The sequence below is a fragment of the Ovis aries genome, chromosome 1, assembly GCF_016772045.2.
Source record: "Ovis aries strain OAR_USU_Benz2616 breed Rambouillet chromosome 1, ARS-UI_Ramb_v3.0, whole genome shotgun sequence".
Taxonomy (NCBI): domain Eukaryota; kingdom Metazoa; phylum Chordata; class Mammalia; order Artiodactyla; family Bovidae; genus Ovis; species Ovis aries.
In genome coordinates this window covers 227,034,608-227,057,049 of record NC_056054.1, presented here as the reverse complement: position 1 = coordinate 227,057,049, position 22,442 = coordinate 227,034,608, and the positions used below count along the sequence as shown (strand labels likewise).

Genomic DNA, 22,442 nt, shown 5'->3' with positions numbered 1-22,442 from the left:
AATCGCAGCACGCCAGGCCTCCCTGTCCATCACCAACTCCTGGAGTTCACTCAGACTCATATCCGTCGAGTCAATGATGCCATCCAGCCATCTCATCCTCGGTCGTCCCCTTCTCCTCCTGCCCTCAATCCCTCCCAGCATCAGAGTCTTTCCCAATGAGTCAACTCTTCACATGAGGTGGCCAAAGTACTGGAGTTTCAGCTTCAGCATCATTCCCTCCAAAGAAATCCCAGGGCTGATCTCCTTCAGAATGGACTGGTTGGATCTCCTTGAAGTCCAAGGGACTCTCAAGAGTCTTCTCCAACACCACACTTCAAAAGCATCAATTCTTCAGCGCTCAGCTTTCTTCACAGTCCAACTCTCACATCCATACATGACCACAGGAAAAACCATAGCCTTGACTAGACGGACCTTTGTTGGCAAAGTAATGTCTCTGCTTTTCAATATGCTTTCTAGGTTGGTCATAACTTTTCTTTCAAGGAGTAAGTGTCTTTTAATTTCACGGCTGCAGTCAGCATCTGCAGTGATTTTGGAGCCCCCCTAAATAAAGCCTGACACTGTGTCCACTGTTTCCCCATCTATTTCCCATGAAGGGATGGGACTGGATGCCATGATCTTCATTTTCTGAACGTTGAGCTTTAAGCCAACTTTTTCACTCTCCACTTTCACTTTCATCAAGCGGCTTCTTAGTTCCTCTTCACCTTCTGTCATAAGGGTGGTGTCATCTGCATATCTGAGGTTATTGATATTTCTCCTGGCATTCGTGATTCCAGCTTGTGCTTCCTCCAGCCCAGTGTTTCTCATGCTGTACTCTGCATAGAAGTTAAATAAGCAGGGTGACAATATATAGCCTTGACGTACTCCTTTTCCTATTTGGAATCAGTCTGTTGTTCCATGTCCAGTTCTAACTGTTGCTTCCTGAGCTGCATATAGGTTTCTCAAGAGGCAGGTCAGGTGGTCTGGTATTCCCATCTCTTTCAGAATTTTCAGCAGTTTATTGTGATCCACACAGTCAAAGGCTTTGGCATAGTCAATAAAGCAGAAATAGATGTTTTTCTGGAATTCTCTTGCTTTTTCGATGATCCAGTGGATGCTGGCAATTTGATCTCTGGTTCCTCTGCCTTTTCTAAAACCAGCTTGAACATTAGGAAGTTCACGGTTCACGTATTGCTAAAGCCTGGCTTGGAGAATTTTGAGCATTACTTTACCAGTGTGTGAGATGAGTGCAATTGTGCAGTAGTTTGAGCATTCTTTTGCATTGCCTTTCTTTGGGATTGGAATGAAAACTGACCTTTTCCAGTCCTGTGGCCACTGCTGAATTTTCCAAATTTGCTGGCATATTGAGTGCAGCACTTTCACAGCATCATCTTTCAGGATTTGAAACAGCTCCACTGGAATTCCATCCCCTCCACTAGCTTTGTTTGTAGTGATGCTTTCTAAGGCCCACTTGACTTCACATTCCAGGATGTCTGGCTCTAGTTAGGACCCCTAATTTCATCTTATCCCAGCCGCTCTTCTCCCAAGGTGTGAGCAAGTACATTTCATGGTATTTCTAGTAGGTATTATTCTCTTTTATCTTAGTAAATATGATCTCAATACAGTAAGTGATGCTTTTTAGAATCTATTCAAAACACAGTAATTCTAATATAACTCTAATAGGATATAATATATATATATTATAATATATAATAGGAAATATTGGGCTTCCCTGGTAACTCAGATGGTAAAGAATTCACCTGCAATGCCAGAGACTTGGGTTCGATCCCTGAGTTGGGAAGATCCCCTGGAGAGGAGAATGGCAACCACTCCAGTACTTTGCCTGGAGAATTCCATGGACAGAGGAGCCTGGTGGGCTACAGTCCATAAAGTCTCAAAAAATTGGACACAACCGAGCGACTAACACTTTCACTTTCAGGAGGTATATTATCTAATAATAATAGCATTATATATACATACAAAACAGTGTATAAAGTGTTTCAACAAATATTATTAGTTACCCCCAATAACCCTATACTGTGGGCCAACTGGCTTTATTGTACATAATTTACAGGTGAATGTTAGAGAGTTCAGGTGAAATGAAGATGAAATAACAACATTCTGAAACAGATCAGGACTTTAAAGTACACAAACTCTAGCTAAAAGAAGTATCAAGGGAACGTATTTTAGTATGAAGAAAAATGAACTCAGGAGGAAGGAAAGGAATGCAAGAAACAAAAGTAAATAAGGAGATTATTGAAAGATAATGAAAACTAACAAATACACAGAGTAAAAGAGAGAGCACAAAAAGTACTTTTAGGTGTGATTTAACTAGTGAATCCAAAATACTATATAAAAATGACATGATTGCTGTAAAGAAAGTTTCACTTAATGCATATTAACCTTCAGAGTGACCACTGAAAGAACAGATACGGAACATATACATTTCCACACAGATTAAGAAATAAAAGAAACAAAGCAAGCTAATAGTTCAACAGAGGACAGAAGAAGAGGGGGAAAAAAAAGCGGAGAAAATGCATGGCAAATAGAAAAGCATAAGAAAAAATAGCAAAACTAAATTCAAATGTATCATCAGAGTAAATATAAATGTAAACTCACTTACTGAAAAACAGAGACTCTCAGATTGGCTTAAAATTCTGCTGTATACTGCTTATAAGACACATGCCTAAAACAAAACAACACAAAAATTTAAAAATTAGGAAATTTTTTAAAAATCAGGAAAATGACCATCAGAAATCTGCTGTAGTTATTTACTAACATCATGTATTTTAAATGAGCAGCATTTAAAAGAGAAAAGGCAGGCTTCCCTGGTGGCTCAGTGGTAAAGAATCTGCCTGCCAAGGCAGGGGACATGAGTTCCACCCCTGGTCCAGGAAGACCCCACAAGCCACAGAGTAACTGAACTTGTGAGCCACTGCTGAGTCTGTGCTCCCAAAGCATGGGAGCCGCAACTACTGAGCCCATGTACTGCAACTACTGAAGCCCTCAAGCCTAGAGCCTGTGCTTTACAAGAAAAGCCCCCACACTGAGAAGCCTGCACACTGCAACTGGAGCGTAGCCCACTCACCACAGCTACAGAAAACCCCAAACAGCAACAAAGCACAGCCAAAACCAGATTTTAAAAATAAAAAAATTAATTGAGAAAAGAGACAAGGAGATTTTGTTGCTAATAAAAGGAACCATCCAAAAAGATAATTTAACAATCATGAAGCTACATAAAGATAGAAACATAGGCTCAAAATATATAAATAAATCCTGAAAAGTGTGAGTACAAATGGAAAAATCTATAATCCTAATAGATTTTTAACAAAAGTCTCTAAATGGCTAATAGATCAAGCAGACAAAAAATAGGGATATGAGTGTTTCAAATAACATTATTAATATTACTAATAGTCTTGATTTAGGACTTTTCATTCAATTAAAAAGAACAGGAATGTTCTTTTCAAGACCACATGAAAACATTAATTAAAAAACTGATCATATTAGGTTACATAAGCTGTCTCTAAAATTTGAAATTCAATTTAACACAGGCCCCAGTCTGAACACAGTATTATTTTCATATATATATAATATATATATACAATATATAATGCAATATAATATATAATATATTTTTAATTACAAAAACATAATTTGAAAAACACAAAGAAAGAAAGAAACCTGTCTGGAAGCTCAAAACTCTCACAAACCCAACTTTTGTTTAATCCATAAACTTAAACACAACACCATAGTGGTAATTACAAAATACCTGCAACTGAATGCCAGCGATTTCAATTTCAAGGAGGCAGCTATAACATCAACCCTTTCCTTAAAAACTATTGGGGGGAAGACAAGTAAATTTTGATTATTGTTGTTTTGCTTTCAAAGAGTGATCTATGGTTCAGGAGAGGCAGATAGCTTCAAGTAAAAAGGAAAAGTTCTTCTTTATAGAAAAATGACAATTATGAATGTAGGTAGAGTGACAGAATAAGAAAATTATTATGTTGCAATATTTCATGAAATTACTGATTAAGGCAATGATTATCAATCAGTGTTTTAATCATCAAACAAAAGATTGACAGAGAACTAGACATTGTATGGTACCAAAGTAATACAACAAAGATTACTTCTTACTTGTAAGGACCGAAAAAAGATAAAATTCACAATGGAGGAATCAAACTCTCATTCAGTCATTAATCTCAGCATTATAAATAATAAAATACATATCGTATGTTTCCCAATGAGATACAATGAAGTGTACATCCTAGCCAAAATGTTTAACAGGAATCTAATCACATTTATATGAAATACAGAGGCCAGAAGAAAAAGCTAAGAACTCCACAAGGAAACACTCAAACAAACCCAGGAGGTAGGGTATTCTGTGATAACTAGCATGGTGTCTGCAGCTAGTCAATCCCATAAAACAAGGAATGACTCTGCAGTAAAGAAGATTAAGGGAATATACACAATTGCAATGTATGATCCCAGACTGGATCTTGGAGAAATTGAAGACAATCAAGATATTAGGTGATGCAAAAAGGATTACTGATTTTGTTAGGTGTGATAATGTTAACTGAGAATCCATATAATGGAATACTATTCAGCTATAAAAAGAAAGTACTGACACAGGCTATACAACATTTTATTTAAGAATTCAGAACATGGAGGTGGCTTCACTGGGGAATTCTACCAAACATATAAAGAAGAACTTAAGTCATCATATCACCCTGATACCAAAACCAGATGATACCAAAAAAGAAAATTACAGGCTGATATCTTAGATGAATACAGATGCAAAAATTCTCAACAAAAATTAGCAAATCAAATCCAAGAAAAAGATCATATGATATAATCATATTGGATTTATCCCCAGGTCACAAGGATGGCTCAATGTACACAAATCAATCAATGTGATACACCACATCAACAAAAGAAAAGAGAAAACCACATAATCATTTCAACAGATGCAGAAAAAGCATCTGATAAAATTCGACATCCATTCATGACAAAAACTCTTATCAAAGTGGGTGTTAAGGGAACACATCTCAATATAATAGAAACTGTTTATTACAAGCCCACAGTCAACATAATACTCAACAGTGAAAAGCTAAAAGCCATCCCTCACTAACATCTGTAATAAGACAAGGACGCCCAGTCTCACCACTTCTATTCAACATAGTATTGGAAGTGCTACCCACCGCAGTCAGATGAGAAAAGGATACAAAATGTACCTAGATGACAAAAGTGAAAGTGAAAGTGAAGTCGCTCAGTCATGTCCGACTCTTTGCAACCCCATGGACAGTAACCTACCAGGCTCCCCGGTCCATGGGATTTACCAGGCAAGAATACTGGAGTGGGCTGCTATTTCCTTCTCCAGGGTATCTTCCCAACCCAGGGATTGAACCCGGATCTCCTGCATTGCAGACAGATGCTTTACCGTCTGAGCCACTAGGGAAGCCCTCAGATTAGAAGGGAAGAGGTAAAACTGCCATTATAGGCAGATGACATGATTCTCTATATAGAAAACCCTAAAGATTCCACACAAAAACTACTAGATAAACAAACTCAGTAAAGTAACAGGATACAAAATTACCATACAGAAATCTGCTGCACTTCTTTATACTGGGCTTCCCTGGTGGCTCAGTTGGTAAAGGATCTGCCTGCAATGTAGGAGACCTGCATTTCTTTACACTGACAGTGTAACTTTTAAAATTGCATCAAAAACAAACAAAAAAACTTTGACCAAGAAGGTTAAAGACTTACATGTGGAGCACTATAAGACATTGATAAAAGAAGGGTGGTGTCATCTGCCTATCTGAGGTTATTGATATTTCTCCTGGCAATCCTGATTCCAGCTTGTGCTTCCTCCAGCCCAGCGTTTCTCATGATGTACTCTGCATAGAAGTTAAATAAGCAGGGTGACAATATACAGCCTTGAGGTACTCCTTTTCCTATTTGGAATCAGTCTGTTGTTCCATGTCCAGTTCTAACTGTTGCTTCCTGGCCTGCATACAGATTTCTCAAGAGGCAGGTTAGGTTGCTTAGTCATGTCCAACTCTGTGCAACCCCATGGACTGTAATCTATGGAATTCTCCAGGCCAGAATACTGGAGTGGGTAGCCTTTCCCTTCTCCAGGGGATCTTCCCAACCCAGGGATTGAACCCAAGTCTCCCACATTGCAAGTGGATTCTTTCCCAGCTGAGCCACAAGGGAAGCCCAAGACATGACACAATAAAGTTCCTAAAAGAGAACACTGGCAACACAGTCTCTAACATAAACTGTAGCGATATTTTCTTAGGTCTATCTCCTAAGGCAAAAGAAATAAAAACAAAAATAAACGAATGGGATCTAATTAAACTTACAAGTTTTTGCAAAGAAAGGAAACTGTAAACAAAATGCAAAGACAAACCCAAGTCTGGGAAAGATATTTGCAAATGATGCAACTGACAAGGGCTTAATTTCCAAAATACACAAACTGCTCACACAACTCAATAACAGAAAAAGGAAACCCAATCCAAAAATGGGCAGACCTAAATAGACATTTGCTGGGAGAAATATCAATAACCTCAGATATGCAGACGACACCATCCTTATGGCAGAAAGTGAAGAGGAGCTAAAAGCCTCTTGATGAAAGTGAAAGAGGAGAGCGAAAAGTTGGCTTAAAGCTCAACATTCAGAAAATGAAGATCATGGCATCTGGTCCCATCACTTCATGGGAAATAGATAGGGAAACAGGGGAAACAGTGTCAGACTTTATTTTTGGGGGCTCCAAAATCACTGCAGATGGTGATTGCAGCCATGAAATTAAAAGATGCATACTCCTTGGAAGAAAAGTTATGACCAACCTAGATAGTATATTCAAAAGCAGAGACATTACTTTGCCAACTAAGGTCCATCTAGTCAAGGTTATGGTTTTTCCTGCGGTCATGTATGGATGTGAGAGTTGGACTATGAAGAAAGCTGAGTGCCGGAGAATTGATGCTTTTGAACTGTGGTGTTGGAGAAGACTCTTGAGAGTCCCTTGGACTGCAAGCAGATCCAACCAGTCCATTCTGAAGGAGATCAACCCTGGGATTTCTTTGGAAGGAATGATGCTAAAGCTGAAACTCCAGTACTTTGGCCACCTCATTTGAAGAGCTGACTCATTGGAAAAGACTCTGATGCTGTGAGGGACTGAGGGCAGGAGGGGAAGGGGACGACCGAAGATGAGATGGCTGGATGGCATCATGGGCTCGATGGACGTCAGTCTGAGTGAACTCTGGGAGATGGTGATGGACAGGGAGGCCTGCTGTGCTGCGATTCATGGGGTCGCAAAGAGTCAGACACGACTGAACAACTGAACTGAACTGAACTGAAATAGACATTTCTCTAATGAAAACACACAGATGGCCAATAGGCACATGAAAAGATGTTCAATTTTGCTAATTATTAGAGAACTGCAAATCAACACTACAATTAGGTATCACTTCAACAGGTCATTAAAAAGTCTATACATAACAAATGCTGAAGAGGTGTAGAGAAAAGGGAATCAACACTGTTGGTGGGAATGCAAATTGGTACAGCCACTATAGAAAGCAGCATGGAGGTTCCTCACAAAACTAAAAATAGAGTTACACTATGATCCAGCAGCTTTACTCCTTGGCATAGACCCAGAAAAAACTCTAATTTGAAATGATACCTGAAGCCCAGTGTTTATAACAGCACTTACAATAGCCAAGACATGGAAGCAAACTAAATGTCCACCAAAAGATGAATGAATAAAAAAAAACGTGGAAAATTATCAGCCGTAAAAAAGAATAAAATAATGCTAACTACAGCAACCTGAATGGACCTAGAGATTATCACACTAAGTGAAGTCAGAGAAATACAAATACCATATGGCATTATTTATATGTGGAATCTCAAAGAAGATACAAATTAACTTATTTACAAAACAGAAACAGACTCACAGACATAGAAAACAAACTTGGGGTTACCAAAGAGGAAGAGGGATATGAGATAAATGAGGAGTTTGGGATTGGCAGATACAAACAACTATATGTAAAGCAGATAAACAACAAGGGCTTACTACATAACAGAGAACTATATTCAATATCCTGTCTGCACATGCTTGTGCTCAGTTGTGTTTGACTCTGAGACTCTTTGGACTGTAACCCACCGGGCTCCTGTCAATGGGATTCTCCAGGCAAGAACACTGGAGTGGGCTGCCATTTCCTCCTTCAGGGCATCTTCCCAACCCAAGAATCGAACCTGTGTCTTCTGTGGCTCCTCCACTGGCAGGTGGATTCTTTACCACTGAACAACCTGGGAAGCCCAAGTACTGACACGGAACATATGTAAGTGAAGAAGTATAGCACAATGTTTATAATGTGTTAACTTTTGTGTTAGAAAGGAAGAAGAAAGAAAGCAAACATTTGTATGTACATAAGAAAAACAAAGTCAAGACACAGAGAGGAGCAGGGTAGAGAACAGAGAGGAACAGGGTAGAGAAGAAAGAAAGGTGAGCGCACTCCTTTTTGTATTACTTCGTTACACTACTTGCTATCACTTGGTTAGATTACTCAATCCAACTTTGTATTACTTTGTGATATTACTTTTACATTAACAATGCAATATTACTAAGTAACAATGTAGTATTAGTAACAATTAATTACTAATATTATGGGGCTTCCCTTATAGCTCAGTTGGGAAAGAATCTGCCTGCAATGCAGGAGACCTGGATTCAGTTCCTAGGTCGGGAAGATCCCCTGGAGAAGGAACTGGCAACCCACTTCAGTATTCTTGCCTGGAGAATCTCATGGACAGAGGAGCTACACTCCATGGGGTTCCAAGAGTCAGACATGACTTAGCGACTAAACCACCACCACTAACATTATAATTAGTAACTGTAATATTATATTGTTAAATTACATCATTACTTATACATATTTAAAATATTATTTTGATTCTTAGGATACTTGAACAGAGAAGGCAATGGCACCCCACTCCAGTACTCTTGCCTGGAGGGTCCCATGGGCGGAGGAGCCTGGTAGGCTGCAGTCCATGGGGTGGCTAAGAGTCGGACACGACTGAGCGACTTCACTTTCACTTTTCACTTTCATGCATTGGAGAAGGAAATGGCAACCCACTCCAGTGTTCTTGTCTGGAGAATCCCAGGGACGGGGAAAACTGGTGGGCTGCTGTCTATGGGGCTGCGCAGAGTCGGACACAACTGAAGCGACTTAGTAGCAGCTGCAGCAGGATACTTGAATACATTACAATTCAAAACAAGGAAAATAAAATTTTTCCCTCCCCATTTAAAAAAGTGATGCATATAAAAATGCACTGGGTATAACTAAAACAATCCTTACGGAAAATTAACTTAAAAATAATGTACTTTTTAAAAAAAAAGTAGTATTATATATTTTTTGTATCTATATGATATATTTTCACTGGCATATAGTTTACATAAAGTTCATCATTTTTATTGTACTATTCTGTAAGTTTTGATGCTCATGTAACCACCAACACAATCAAGATACCAAACAGTTCCAACACAACAATCTACTAGTGTTCCTTTGTAATCAATTCTTCCCCCAATCCCCAGGCAACAACTGATTTTTTCACCCCTATAGTTTTGTCTTTACCAGAAAGCACATAAATGAAATAATATGTTATGCAGACTTTTTTCAGTCTGTCTTCTTTCATCAGCATTAACAGATAACATAGTGGCTCAGATGGTAAAGAATCTGCCAGCAATGTGGGAGACCTAGGTTTGATCCCTGGAGAAGAGAATCTTCACTTCAACCCAGTCCAGAATTCTTGCCTGGGGCATTCCATGGATAGAGAAGCCTGGTGGGCTACAGTCCATGGGGTCACAAAGAGTCAGACACAACTGAGCAACTTTCACTTTCACTATGTTAAAAAACAGATTGAAAATAAATGATCTGAGTACAAGAAGTTCAAAAAATTCCAATGTTACTACTAAGAAAACAAAAGGAATAATAAGATAAAACAGAAAATAATGAAAAACAAAAAACCAATAAGGATGACTTAGCAACTAAACAATGAACAAAAGATAATAGATAAAACCTGTGTGTCTTTCGGTGGAATCCGACAAGGCAGTTAAAAGAAATGAACTAGATTTGCACATAGTGTATTCATGTGAACAGTTCTCAAAATTACAATGTTGAGTAAAAATACAAGTTGAATGATTACACCATTATATATACACCTAATATAATACCATTTAGATAAACAGTTGTAAACTGTACACAAGAAACAGCGAATTTTTAGAAGCAGCTATAAAACTGTTTTTTAAAGGAACACCTTCCACACTAAGCAGTGTGGGTGTTACTATGAAAGATTGAAGGAGGCATGTGGGAAACATGGGAAAAAGCAGATTAGACACAAATACTATAAAGTATTAGCAGTTGTTAACCCAGGGTGATAGAAATGCAGGTTTACTCTTATATTCATAGTTTTCTTTGTATTTCAAGTTTATCAAAACAGGAAAAAAAAAATAACAAAAATGCAATTAGATGGCTCACTCTCCCATCTTGGTTGCAGCACTTAATGGTTGCGTGACCTTGGAGAAGTTAACTTCTCAAAAGCGTCTTCTTCCAGATATAAAACAAGCATTGATACCAATTTGGTTATTATGAGGTTTATGTGGGGAACATGAATTAACCAGTCAGCACTGGGGCACTCAGCAGTTTCTGAAGGTAAATGACATCCAGCCATGCAGACAAAGGCCCATACTGTAATGCCGCAGAAATCCAGCTGGCCTTGCCTGAGCTCTGGAAGCAGCTCATACCGTGATAGCTGGGGCAACTTAGGAAGGCTGAGCAGGAGGCTTGATGAACACTGACACTGTTCTAAACCCCATGCCCAAGGGGAGGGACAGAAAGAAAAACCTAAAACATTAATACACAGAAAAACACAAAAGGGCCCAACATGGATACTATGATTTTATTACTGACTTCTTAAATAATAATATCACTTTTCACTGTCAAGAAATAAATTGTATTTATAATTTTAAAATATTTTCTATTTTCTAAAAAATAAACTTGTGATTGTATTAACTGTACAGGCATTCACCAACTAGACTCTAAAAAATTTACACTAAGCAAACCATCTTCTCTGTCTCACAAGTCTAGCACAATGCTGGGTACACAGCAGGTTACCAGTAATTACTTGTTGATTTGGTGGTTGAGGTACGACAGCTTCCCAGGGGGTGCTAGTGGTGAAAAACCACCTGCCAAAGCGGGAGACATAAGAGATGCAGGTTCGATCCCTGTGTCAGGAAGATCCCTTGGAGAAGGAAATGGCAACCCACTCCAGTACTCATGCCTGGAGAATCCCATGGACAGAGAAGCCTGAGCCTGGTGGGCTACAGCCCATAGCTGAAGAAAAATCTCAAATAATAGAAAAGCCCAGAAAACCTCCAGAGACAAAACAGTTGTCAGCTTCTAGATTATTAAGTATGCAAATGCTTTAAATATCCAATGAAACCACCATCCTCAGAGAAGGAACTGGCGTCTCAGTTATTAAGCATAGGACTTTATGGCAGCCAAAGAGGGCTGCATCTGTGTCTTATCTTCAGGTGTTACAGAACCTCAAAAGGGCTGTGACAAAAAGACTGGAAATCATTCAAATTATTTTTTTATTCAAACTATTATTACTATTTTTTATTGGGGTGTAGTCAATGGCACCCCACTCCAGTACTCTTGCCTGGAAAATCCCATGGACAGAGGAGCCTGGTAGGCTGCAGTCCATGGTGTCGCTGAGTGAGACACGACTGAGTGACTTCCCTTTCACTTTTCACTTTCATGCATTGGAGAAGGAAGTGGCAACCCCCTCCAGTGTTCTTGCCTGGAGAGTCCCAGGGACGGGGAAGCCTGGTGGGCTGCCGTCTATGGGGTCGCACAGAGTCGGACACGACTAAAGCAACTTAGCAGCAGCAGCAGCAGTTGCTCTACAATTGTATTGGTTTCTGGTGTACAACAAAGTGAAACAGCTATAAGTATACATACATCTCCTATCTCCTCAACTTTAGCTCAGCTGGTAAACAATCCACCTGCAATGCAGGAGACTCTGGTTCAATTCCTGGGTCAGGAAGATCCCTGGAGAAGGGATAGGCTACCCAATCCAGTATTCTGGCCTGGAGAATTCCATGGACCATATAGTCCATGGGGTTGCAAAGAGTTGGACATGACTTAGAGACTGTCACTTCCTCAACCTCCCTCCCACCCCCTATCCCACTCTCATAGGTCACCACAGAGCACCGAGCTGAGCTCCCTGGGCTGCACAGAGCTTCCTACCAGCTATCAATTTTACACACAGAAGTGTACACATGGAGAGTTTTTCAGAGTTCTTAATATATTAATGTACATTTTCTGAGAAAAGGATATGTTGTGCAACATTTCTCAAACTTATCTGAACAAAGAACCTATTTTAAATTTCACAGCCTCTGGCAAGACTAGAATTTTGCACTTCGGGAAATCCTGTCCTAGAACATCTTGTATTCTCTGAACTGTGAAACTAATTTTAATAATTTAACAAATAAATATTTAAATAGTTGAAATAAAAACAAAAAGCTGAACAAATTGGTTCAATTAATGGAAACCGAAAAATCTTCACTGAGATACAACTGAGTAGCCCAATGACATGGCTACTATACCTCAGGCAGAACAGGCAACACTGTGTATGTCTGTTTAAGGATACCCAAAGATGTTCATGAAAGTTCTTAATAGCACACTATTCATGACAGCCCCAACCTGGAAACAACCCATGATAGAAGAAAGAAAGAAATTTAGAGAATAGCACTTTATGCAAAATGAAGACAAACTACAACCTCCCATGACACCATGGAGAATCTCTCAACCGTAATGTGAGCTAAAGAAGCCAGGTGCCTGAAGAAGAGACGTTATGATGCTGTTTACACAAAGCAGAAAAGCAGGCAGAAGTAATCTGCTGCTGCTGTTAATTCCTTCAGTCATGTCCGACTTTGTGTGACCCCATAGACGGCAGCCCACCAGACTCCCCCGTCCCTGGGATTCTCGAGGCAAGAACACTGGAGTGGGTTGCCATTTCCTTCTCCAATGCATGAAAGTGAAAAGTGAAAGTGAAGTTGCTCAGTCGTGTCTGACCCTCGGCGACTCCATGGACTGCAGCCTTCCAGGCTCCTCCGTCCATGGGATTTTCCAGGCAAGAGTACTGGAGTGGAGTGCCATTGCCTTCTCCGAGAAGTAATCTATGGTGTTAGAATTCAGGACAGTGGCAACTCCTGGGGAGAGGGAGGAAATGCAATTGGGAGAGTCTGGAGAGGACCTTTAGCGGTGCTGGCCATGTGCTATTTCTGTATCTAGATGGTGGCTACAGGTGTGGTCACTCTAATAATTTATCTTCTAACTTGCACACTTTTCTTTTCGCACAGCATACTCCAACAGAAACATAAAAAGAGCTTGGCAGTTCAATCTGTTATCTGTTTATTCAGACACCGTGTGCAATCTATGTAGGCAGGTGTCCACATGATATGCTGGCCCTGGGTGTCCCAACTATGGGAAGAGCACCAGGCACTAAGTCATGTCATCTTCAAGAGACTCCATGATTTAAGGAGCTTTTAGGACCTTTACTGTTCACATTTAACAGGTGAATAAACTAAGGCTTAGGGAGAGTTGATATATTGCCCAAAGTCACAGGCTATAAACAAAGGTAAACACAGGTACAAACACAGGTAGAACCAAAATCAAACAGAACTCCAAACCTCACATTCCTGGCCACTGCCCTTCCTATCCTAGGGCGTCTGCTGCAACCCTCATGACCAGAGCTACCCTGAGCGGGGTGAAACTTCTTCTAACCACTGAACCTTGAGAGAAAGAGTAAAGTGGCATCACTGCCTTACCATCTTTATACAGTAAGACTCAAGATGCCCATTCTCAAAACCTGACATATGAGTTATTAATAACAGTCAAAAAGAATAACTAACAATTCATGCAGGTATGGACCTTTCATTTTGCATCAGAAACATGCTGGGTACAAGAAAATAAACTGCAGGCATGGGTGGAGGGATCAGGTCAAATACAAGGGTTCCAGGGAAATGGAAAAGAGCATTATGGCAATGGTATAATTATTTAAGCCAAAATAATCTGATATTCTTCCCTGGGGTGCAAAAATGTTGCTTATTTTCTGCAAAGGGAAAATTAATTATTTAAAAAACATATAAAATGTTTCTAATTACAAATGTATGTTCATCAGAGAACTATGAATGCAAAAACAAAGACAATAAAAGCTGAAAGATAATGTTCAATTTTGAAGACAGGAGAAAGCAGGGAAAAAATAGCATATTTATTAGAAGATATAATTACAATCTAAAAAACTTTCAACAGGTTAGAATAGAGCCAAAGCAAGATGAAATCTGGTGACAACAAATTTACTGATCTGTGTCAGAGTTCAAAAAACCAACTGTACAAGAGAGGATGGGAGAGATTTTAACAGCAGTCAAAGTTAAGAAGACTTAAATGTTTTAGTTGAGTATGAACTCAATATGAAGAAAGGTGATGATGTAAAGGAGTAACTGGATAGAGAACACAAGGATTCTAGTTCCAAGGGCTGAAGAAGGGGACAAGCTACTGAATTTTGAGCATTGCCTGTTTCATTAGAATCTTTAAGAGAGTGGGCCAGATACCTTTCAGGCCCTGTCTAGTTCCAGTAGAACAGCAGAACAGAGACAATGTCCATTTTTATAGCTGCTGAGTCCCCAATCTCTAGGACAGAAAGCATTCCCCAAGTGCTTGTAAATGAATGACAATGCTTACAGAAATTCTACAAGTTAAAATACCATACTGTGTCCTGCCAAAACACACACAGATACTAAAACCCCTAATACACTCTTAGGTTCAAGAAACAGGGAAAAGTCTGGGCAAAAGGGATCATAATCCTATAGCCACATTTTAAAAGGAAAACTGACAAGTTAGATTAAGTGCAGAGGAAGGTTAAGGGTTTATCATCTCCTATAATAAGGACTGTATGAAGTAGTGGCTGAAGGAAGTGAGGCATATTTTGTTCTGGGGAAAAGAAAAGCTTAGAAGGACCATGATAGATGCTTTCAGATACTTTGAACAATACATCAGTGTAACTCTGGGAGGCAGATGGAAGCCCAAGGATAAAAATCAGTGGGAAGATTCAGGACAGATGACTGTACTAGAAGGGGCTGCTCCTCACCAACAGAAATCTTGAAGCAGTAGGCAGAAATTTTCAAAGATTAATTCCTTACCGAGTTTTAAGTTATTTTAGATAACTTCTAAGGTCCCTTCCAACTTCAAGATTCCATAACTTTGCTATTCATGTTTAGAATGTAGTATATAGAGGACTTCTCTGGTGGACCAGTGGCTAAGATTCCCCACTCCCAATGCAGGGTGCCCAGGTTTGATCCCTGGTCAGGGAACTAGATCCTGCACGCCGTTAACTAAGACCAAGGACAGCCAAATAAATAAATAAATGTTAAAAATAAAATAAAATGTAGGATATAGAAAAGGTTTCATTTTGCATAACAGTTTAAAGTTGTTCCATTTTTAAGAATGGATTTGAAGTACGAGTTTAAGAAAACCATTCATATTAAACATAACTCTGTGGTTGTTATACAGTTTTAGGTAGACAGTGAGTATAAATACCTAAAGCTTCATTAACACTTCCCCATTCTGTCCTTGCACCCCCTGCTGGTGGCAGCAGTACCACCTTCAGATACTCAGATGTGTGGGAGGAATGCCCTTCATTCCAGCCTCATTAGAGTAGAAGCCTCCAGTCTCCTGCCTATTGAGGTAAAAGATACCTGGGCTTTTAAAAACATATTTTAAACAGGCATGTACTGTTTATAAACAAGGTATTTTAGTGTAAGAATAACAACAGAAGGGAATACAGAGCTCTACAACCATGGGCTCCACTAACTTTTGATTAAAAATGTTAAAAAAAAAAAATTTCAGAAAGTTCCCAAAAGCAAAACTTGAATTTGCCATGTGCACTGGCAACTATTTACATATCATTTACCTTAAATTTACAAATAACATAACTAAATGTTATATTTTATATAACATTTATATTAGGTATTAGAAGTAACCTAGAGATGATTTGGAGAAGGCAATGGCATCCCACTCCAGTACTGTTGCCTGGAAAATCCCATGGATGGAGGAGCCTGATAGGCTGCAGTCCATGGGATGGCTAAGAGTTGGACACGACTGAGTGACTTCACTTTCACTTTTCACTTCCATGCATTGGAGAAGGAAATGGCAACCCACTCCAGAGTTCTTGCCTGGAGAATCCCAGGGACGGGGGAGCCTGACGGGCTGCTGTCTATGGGGTCGCACAGAGTCGGACACAACTGAAGTGACTTAGCAGCAGAGATGATTTAAGTATATGGAGGATGTGCATGGATTATATGCAAATATTATGGCATTTTAAGGACTTGTGATGGATTTTGGTATCTGAGGGAGCCCTAGAACTGCAGATAGAGGACATCTGTATTTTATAGATTTCTGTGGTTGTGGAGTGTAGGATCTTTAGGCTGAGAAAGATGAAGAGCAGTCAAAAGCAGGACCTGCCAATATGCAATTTTCTCTTTGCTTTTCATTTGCAATTTTCTCTTTGCTTCTGCCCTATATGCAACTGTATCCAACACACACACACACAGAGTATACTTTCTGTAATTTGCAATACATGTTAGAATTTTAGGCAGGGTTTAAAACATTTTTTAAATTATTTTTTTAATTGAAGTATAGTTGATTTACAATGTTGTCAGCAGGGTTTGTTTGTTTTAAGGTTAAGTGGACTTTTGGGCTTAAGTATTTATCATGTCTACAGCAATTTACAAAGCACATTTCACAACATGGTAAAATGCGTGTCACCATGTCATTTTTTCAGAGACCAGTGCAGCCCAAGAACAGGTGGACCTGGAACCCAAGTTCAGGTTCAACTCTAAATGCTATGTTCCTTCTCTAGAGCACAGCGCCTGTAGAAGAGTCCACCCTCACAGCCTTTCTAGATTCTGGTGCAGGGAGCAAAGTGTACAAAAAAGTGGACACAACTCTGCCCTGAGTGGTGGGCAGTCTGAGGGAGTCACATGACAAAGTAGCCTGTGGGAAGAAGCAACAGGATAACCAGGTCCAGAAAAGCTAGGAAAACTGGAAGTGTAGCAAAGACTGAGTAGCAAGCCAGGCAGAGTAGCACCAAGGCTGACTTGACAGCTTGGCTGCCTGTCTCTGTTTTGTTAGAGCTTCACTCACTGGAGGAATAGACAGTGAAAGCTGCTCTAGTTAATACTTCTTCCCACAGTGGCCCTAGATGAGGAGTATTAACAGATCTCTTGTCACTCTTGCCTGTCAAACCAAGTTACTGCTTCCCTTGTCCTTAGCTATTTGAATGTATTTCATTCACTCATTCAATATGCTGGACCTATGATAGAGACTGGGCTGCCTGGCCCTCAAGTTGCAGACACAATGCAGAGTGTAGAGGAAGGTTCACAACTCCAAGTTTCAGATTGAACATTATGAGCAAAGCCCACCTGGAGAAGATGGAGGAAGACCCCCTACAAGTCACTTCCAACTTTACCATGCCTTCCCTTCTCTTCTAATTCACAATGTATCAAAAGCTCTGGTTGCAAAAGCAAATCAACATTTATTACATGCAACATTTTACTAAAACAAAATCAATGCTCATAGTCTCAAAAAAGATATTTGCCAAAGAGCCTGCTATTAAACAGATTGCAACTCTTGAATCTGTTGTGCCAGGCCATTTAAAAGCACCCTGTTTGACTCTCCCATTGTGAATCTCATTCATGAAGCTGTAGCGTGGGTACCTACTACACAGTGAGCAGGGATGAGCAATGATAGCTGTTAGAGATGCAACAGAAAAGTGTATTTGGCTTGGACATTATATGGTGGCAGAAGGGATAAAGGCATTTCCTAAAATGGGGTTCTACCTGTATTATCCAATAGTGAACAGAACAGAGCTGGAGACTGGGCACAGAGACAAGGCAAATCATGTGAAAGGGAAGAAAAAGAGAGAAATAGTCATTGGAGTATTTTTTTAGGGATAAAGAGAGTTGAGTCCAATCTTGAGTTGAATACGACCACTAAATTTAGTATATATAGCTATGTTTCCCTGAAATACCATGGTGTTTTACACACACATATATCTTTATATAATCTTAAATGGTTTAACTGAGCTTAACTCAACTCCTCGAATCTTTTAGGGAAAGAAATATATTAGAATATATAACAAAACTTGCAGCTGCATAAATGATCCTTAAAATCTTATAAAGGACACTATTACATGCAATTTTAACCAATATGGATAATTTCTCAATTAAAATAAGATGGGCTTACCTGTAGAATTTCACATGAGACTAAAGTACCAGCTGAAGTGTTTTGTTTTCCATATTCCATGCTTTAATTACAAGACTTGCCATGAACTACTGAACAGAAGAACAGAAAAAGAATATATTTCAGTCATAACTTAACAACATTGGGCATGATAACATCTAAAGTTAATGTTCTGCGAACTTATGGTTGCAGGGGAAGAGGAGGGATAGTTGGGGAGTTTGGGATCAACATGTACACACTGCTATATTTAAACTGGATAAGCAACAAGCACCTGTTCCTGTAAGGAACACTCTGCTCAATGGTATGTGGCAGCCTGGATGGGAGAGGAGTTTGGGGAGAATGGATTCATGTATATGTATGTCTGAGTCCCTTTGCTGTTCACCTGAAACTATCACAACATAGTTAATCAGCTACATCCCCAAACAAAATAAAATGTTTAAAAAATTCATAAAATTAATGCTCTATACCTATTATCAACATTATTTTCATTTCTGTTAAAGCTTTGATCCTCTCTTCTTTCTCCTTGCTCTCAAATCACTTCATACATCTCATCTGGATTTATATTTGGCCACTGTCTTGATCACTACAAACAAAGCTAGTGGAGGTGATGGAATTCCAGCTGCTGCTGCTACTGCTAATTTGCTTCAGTAGTGTCTAACTCTGTGCGACCCCACAGACGGCAGCCCACCAGGCTCCCCCGTCTCTGGGATCCTCCAGGCAAGAACACTGGAGTGGGTTGCTATTTCCTTCTCCAATGCATGAAAGTGAAAAGTGAAAGTGAAGACGCTCAGCCATGTTCGACTCTTAGTGACCCCAGGGATCCCGTGTCTGACTCTCAGCAACCCACCAGGCTCCTCCATCCATGGGGTTTTCCAGGCAAGAGTACTGGAGTGGGTTGCCATTGCCTTCTCCAGCTGATCTACTTCAAAATCCTAAAAGACAATATTGTGAAAGTGCTGCACTCAATATACCAGCACTCAAAATTTGGAAAACTTAGCAGTGGCAACAAGACTCAGTTTTCATTCCAATCCCAGAGAAGGGCAATGCCAAAGAATGTTCAAACTACCACAAAATTGCACTCATCTCACATGCTAGCAAAGTAATTCTCAAAATCCTCCAAGCTAGGCTTTAACAGTATGTGAACCACAAACTTCCAGATGTTCAAGATGGATTTAGAAAAGACAGAGGAACCAGAGATCAAATTGCCAACATCCATTGGATCATAGAAAAGGCAAGAGAATTCCAGAAAAACATCTACTTCTGCTTCACTGACTATGCTAAAGCCTTTGACTGTGTGGATCACAACAAACTGTGGAAAATTCTGAAAGAGATGGAAATACCAGACCACCTTACCTGCCTCCTAAGAAACCTGTATGCAGGTCAGAAAGCAACAATTAGAACTGTATATGGAACAATGGACTGGTTCCAAGTCGGAAAAGGGGTACATGAAGGCTGACTGTTGTCAACCTACTTATTTAACTTATATGCAGAGTACATCATGCAAAATGTTGAGCTAGATGAAGCACAAGCTGGAATCAAGATAACTGGGAGAAATATCCATAACCTTAGATATGCAGATGACACCACCCTTATGCAGAAAGCGAAGAGAAACTAAACAGTCCCTTGATGAAAGCAAAAGAGGAACGTGAAAAAGCTGGTTTACATGGAACGTGAAAAAGCTGGTTTACAACTCAACATTCAAAAAACAAATATCATGGCATCTGGTCCCATCACTTCATGGCAAATAGATGGGGAAACAATGGAAACAGTGACAGACTTTCTTTTCCTGGGCTCCAGAATCACTGCAGATGGTGACTACAGCCATGAAATTAAAAGATGGTTATTCCTTGGAGGAAAAGCTATGACAAACCTAGACAGCATATTAAAAAGCAGAGACATTACTTTGCCAACAAAGGTCCATCTAGTCAAAGCAATGGTTTTTCCAGTGGTCATGTATGGATGTGAGAGTTGGACTGTGAAGAAGGCTGAACAGTGAGGAACTGATGCTTTTAAACTGTGGTATTGGAGAGTCGCTTGGAATGCAAGGAGATCAAGCCAGTAAATTCTAAAGGAAATCAGTACCGAATATTCACCAGAAGGACTGATGCTGAATCTGAAGCTCCAATACTTTGGCCACCTGCTAGAAGAGCGGACTCATTGGAAAAGACCTTGCTGCTGGGAAAAATTGAAGGCAGGAGGAGAAGGGGATGACGGAGGATGAGATGGTTGGACAGCATCACCGACTTGATGGACACTGAGTTTGAGCAAGCTCTGGGAGATGGTGAAGGACAGGGAAGTCTGGCATGCTGCGATCCATGGGATTGTGGAGTCTGACACCACTGAGCAACTGAACTGTCTAGATAACAGGCTTTACTTTCAGGACTGAAATTACCCAACAACCATTGGTTTGAATGAACTTTCTGTTTAGGAGAAAAAAAGAGTCTTAGACTTTTATCTCTAAATAGTAAATAGTCCCTCTCTACACTGATACAGGTTCAACGTATGCTTTTATCAGGCATCAACACATTTTGAGAGCAAAAACTCTGCTCCCTACCTCTGTCTAAGCCGCCTGGGGAAAAAAGGGTCAAAACACGAAGCCGTTCCCAGCTGAGGACTGCAAACTCAAATTTTCCTTAACTCTAAATACAGAAAGAAAAAAAAAGAAAACAACTTGTGGCTGACAAAGCAGCCACCTTCTAAACGCTAGAGAGGAAAGAAAACCATCTCTGCTTTGCAAATTTCCCTCCTAGAAAAGCAGCGAGAAGTGGAAGAGAAAGAAGGACTACGTAATGCTACTCCTGCTTCCTGCTGGTATCATTACTTACTGCTTGAAAAAGTGAGGCTCCATTACACCTTCAAGGTTTCCTTTAAAATGACTTGTAGGCTTGCTAAAACCGCCTCTTAAAAATCACATAGCCCCAGCCCCTTGAGGTTTCCTCCTCCCTCTGGCCAATTCGCCCGCCCATCCTTCTTAGGTCCATATTCTTCCCAATCCCTCCCCAGGAGGGACAACCCTCCCACAATTCGGCTCCTGGGCCCTTCCCCAGAGTCTGGGCGATGAATTACCCCAGGCCGGCTAGGGAATCCGACACCGAAACACCGTCCCGTCTCCTCCCCCGCCGACTGGGCCAACGAGCCACCGGCTGCTCCTACAATGTGCCACCGGAGCGGCCCAAGGCGACGGGCTGGGGTGGGTTGCGCCCTGGGGCGGGTCAGGGAGGACAGCGGGCTCCTTCTAGCTTCGGCCTGGCCCCACCACGCAGCCCGGCGCTCCGCGATGTCGCCCACAGCCCCACGGGGCCCCATCTCCCGCGCTCACCTGGTGGGGCAGCTGAACATCGCGGAGGCCAGAGCCCCAGGGCCCGGCTGATCGCGGTTCCACCCCAGCCGCGCTCCGGGAGAGGGCCTGAGGAGTAGGCGGCACCGCCCTGCCCGCCTCCCGGCCGAGCCGCCCCGGCCCGGGTAGTCCCTGAAGAGGGCGCGGCGCGGAAGGAGCGGGCCCTAGGGCCACGCCCGCCACCCAGCCCGCCACCCAACCCGGGGAGTGGGGGCGGTGAGGTGGGCTCTCCAAGGCTTCCGCACCTCCCTAGAGCCCGTGCCCACACTTACCTCCCGCGCAGGGCGCGCACCCTGCTCCGATGCGGGCGGGCGGCGGACTGTCCCTCCCTGCGCGCACACGCAGCCTCCCGCAGCCGCACGCACAGCCGGGCGCGCGCAGACCACGCGCCGCGCCCGGGAGCCCCTCGCTAGCTCGCTCGTACGCACGCGCGGGCCCCGAACCCAGCTGGAGGGCTCCGCGGTGGTCCGGGCGCGCGCTCTGAATCCTCGCCATCAGTTTGCATGTCACGCACCGGGGTGCTAGGTAGGCGATTTACAGTTGCGCCTAGCCGGGGTGAGTCGATGTAGTGGCCGACTTCGGGAAGGATTTCGATTTAAGACGCGCTCCTATTTGTTCTCCTAGCCCTATTTTCAAGTTGCGTAAATGCCCGGCCTCGAGGCAACCTGGGAGGAATTTACTTATTGCACTCCGCACAGAGCTAGGAAGGAAAGAAGAAACCTTGGAGAGTTCTTTTGCTCTTGCGTAAGAAATGCGCGTTTTCCTTTTAGAGT

General features: G+C 41.3%; 1 protein-coding gene across 20 annotated transcripts in view; it reads right to left on the bottom strand.

Moving 5' to 3' along the window:
* B3GALNT1 (beta-1,3-N-acetylgalactosaminyltransferase 1 (globoside blood group)) overlaps positions 1 to 21,990 on the bottom strand; it is a 31,268-nt gene extending 9,278 nt beyond the window's left edge. For 4 of the 20 annotated variants that reach the window (XM_060394223.1, XM_027958781.2, XM_027958771.2 and 1 more), the window contains exons 1-3: positions 21,652 to 21,990; positions 18,336 to 18,424; positions 2,600 to 2,662 (exon numbers count right to left, since the gene is read on the bottom strand). The gene's annotated coding sequence lies outside the window, so the exon portion shown is untranslated. Of the gene's footprint in view, positions 1 to 2,599; positions 2,663 to 5,739; positions 5,871 to 17,929; positions 17,967 to 18,335; positions 18,425 to 21,157; positions 21,212 to 21,398; positions 21,491 to 21,651 lie in introns of those variants that run through there. The other 16 variants (XM_060394231.1, XM_060394224.1, XM_060394236.1 and 13 more) reach the window with 10 other exon arrangements.
* Between the last annotated feature and the right edge of the window lie 452 nt (positions 21,991 to 22,442).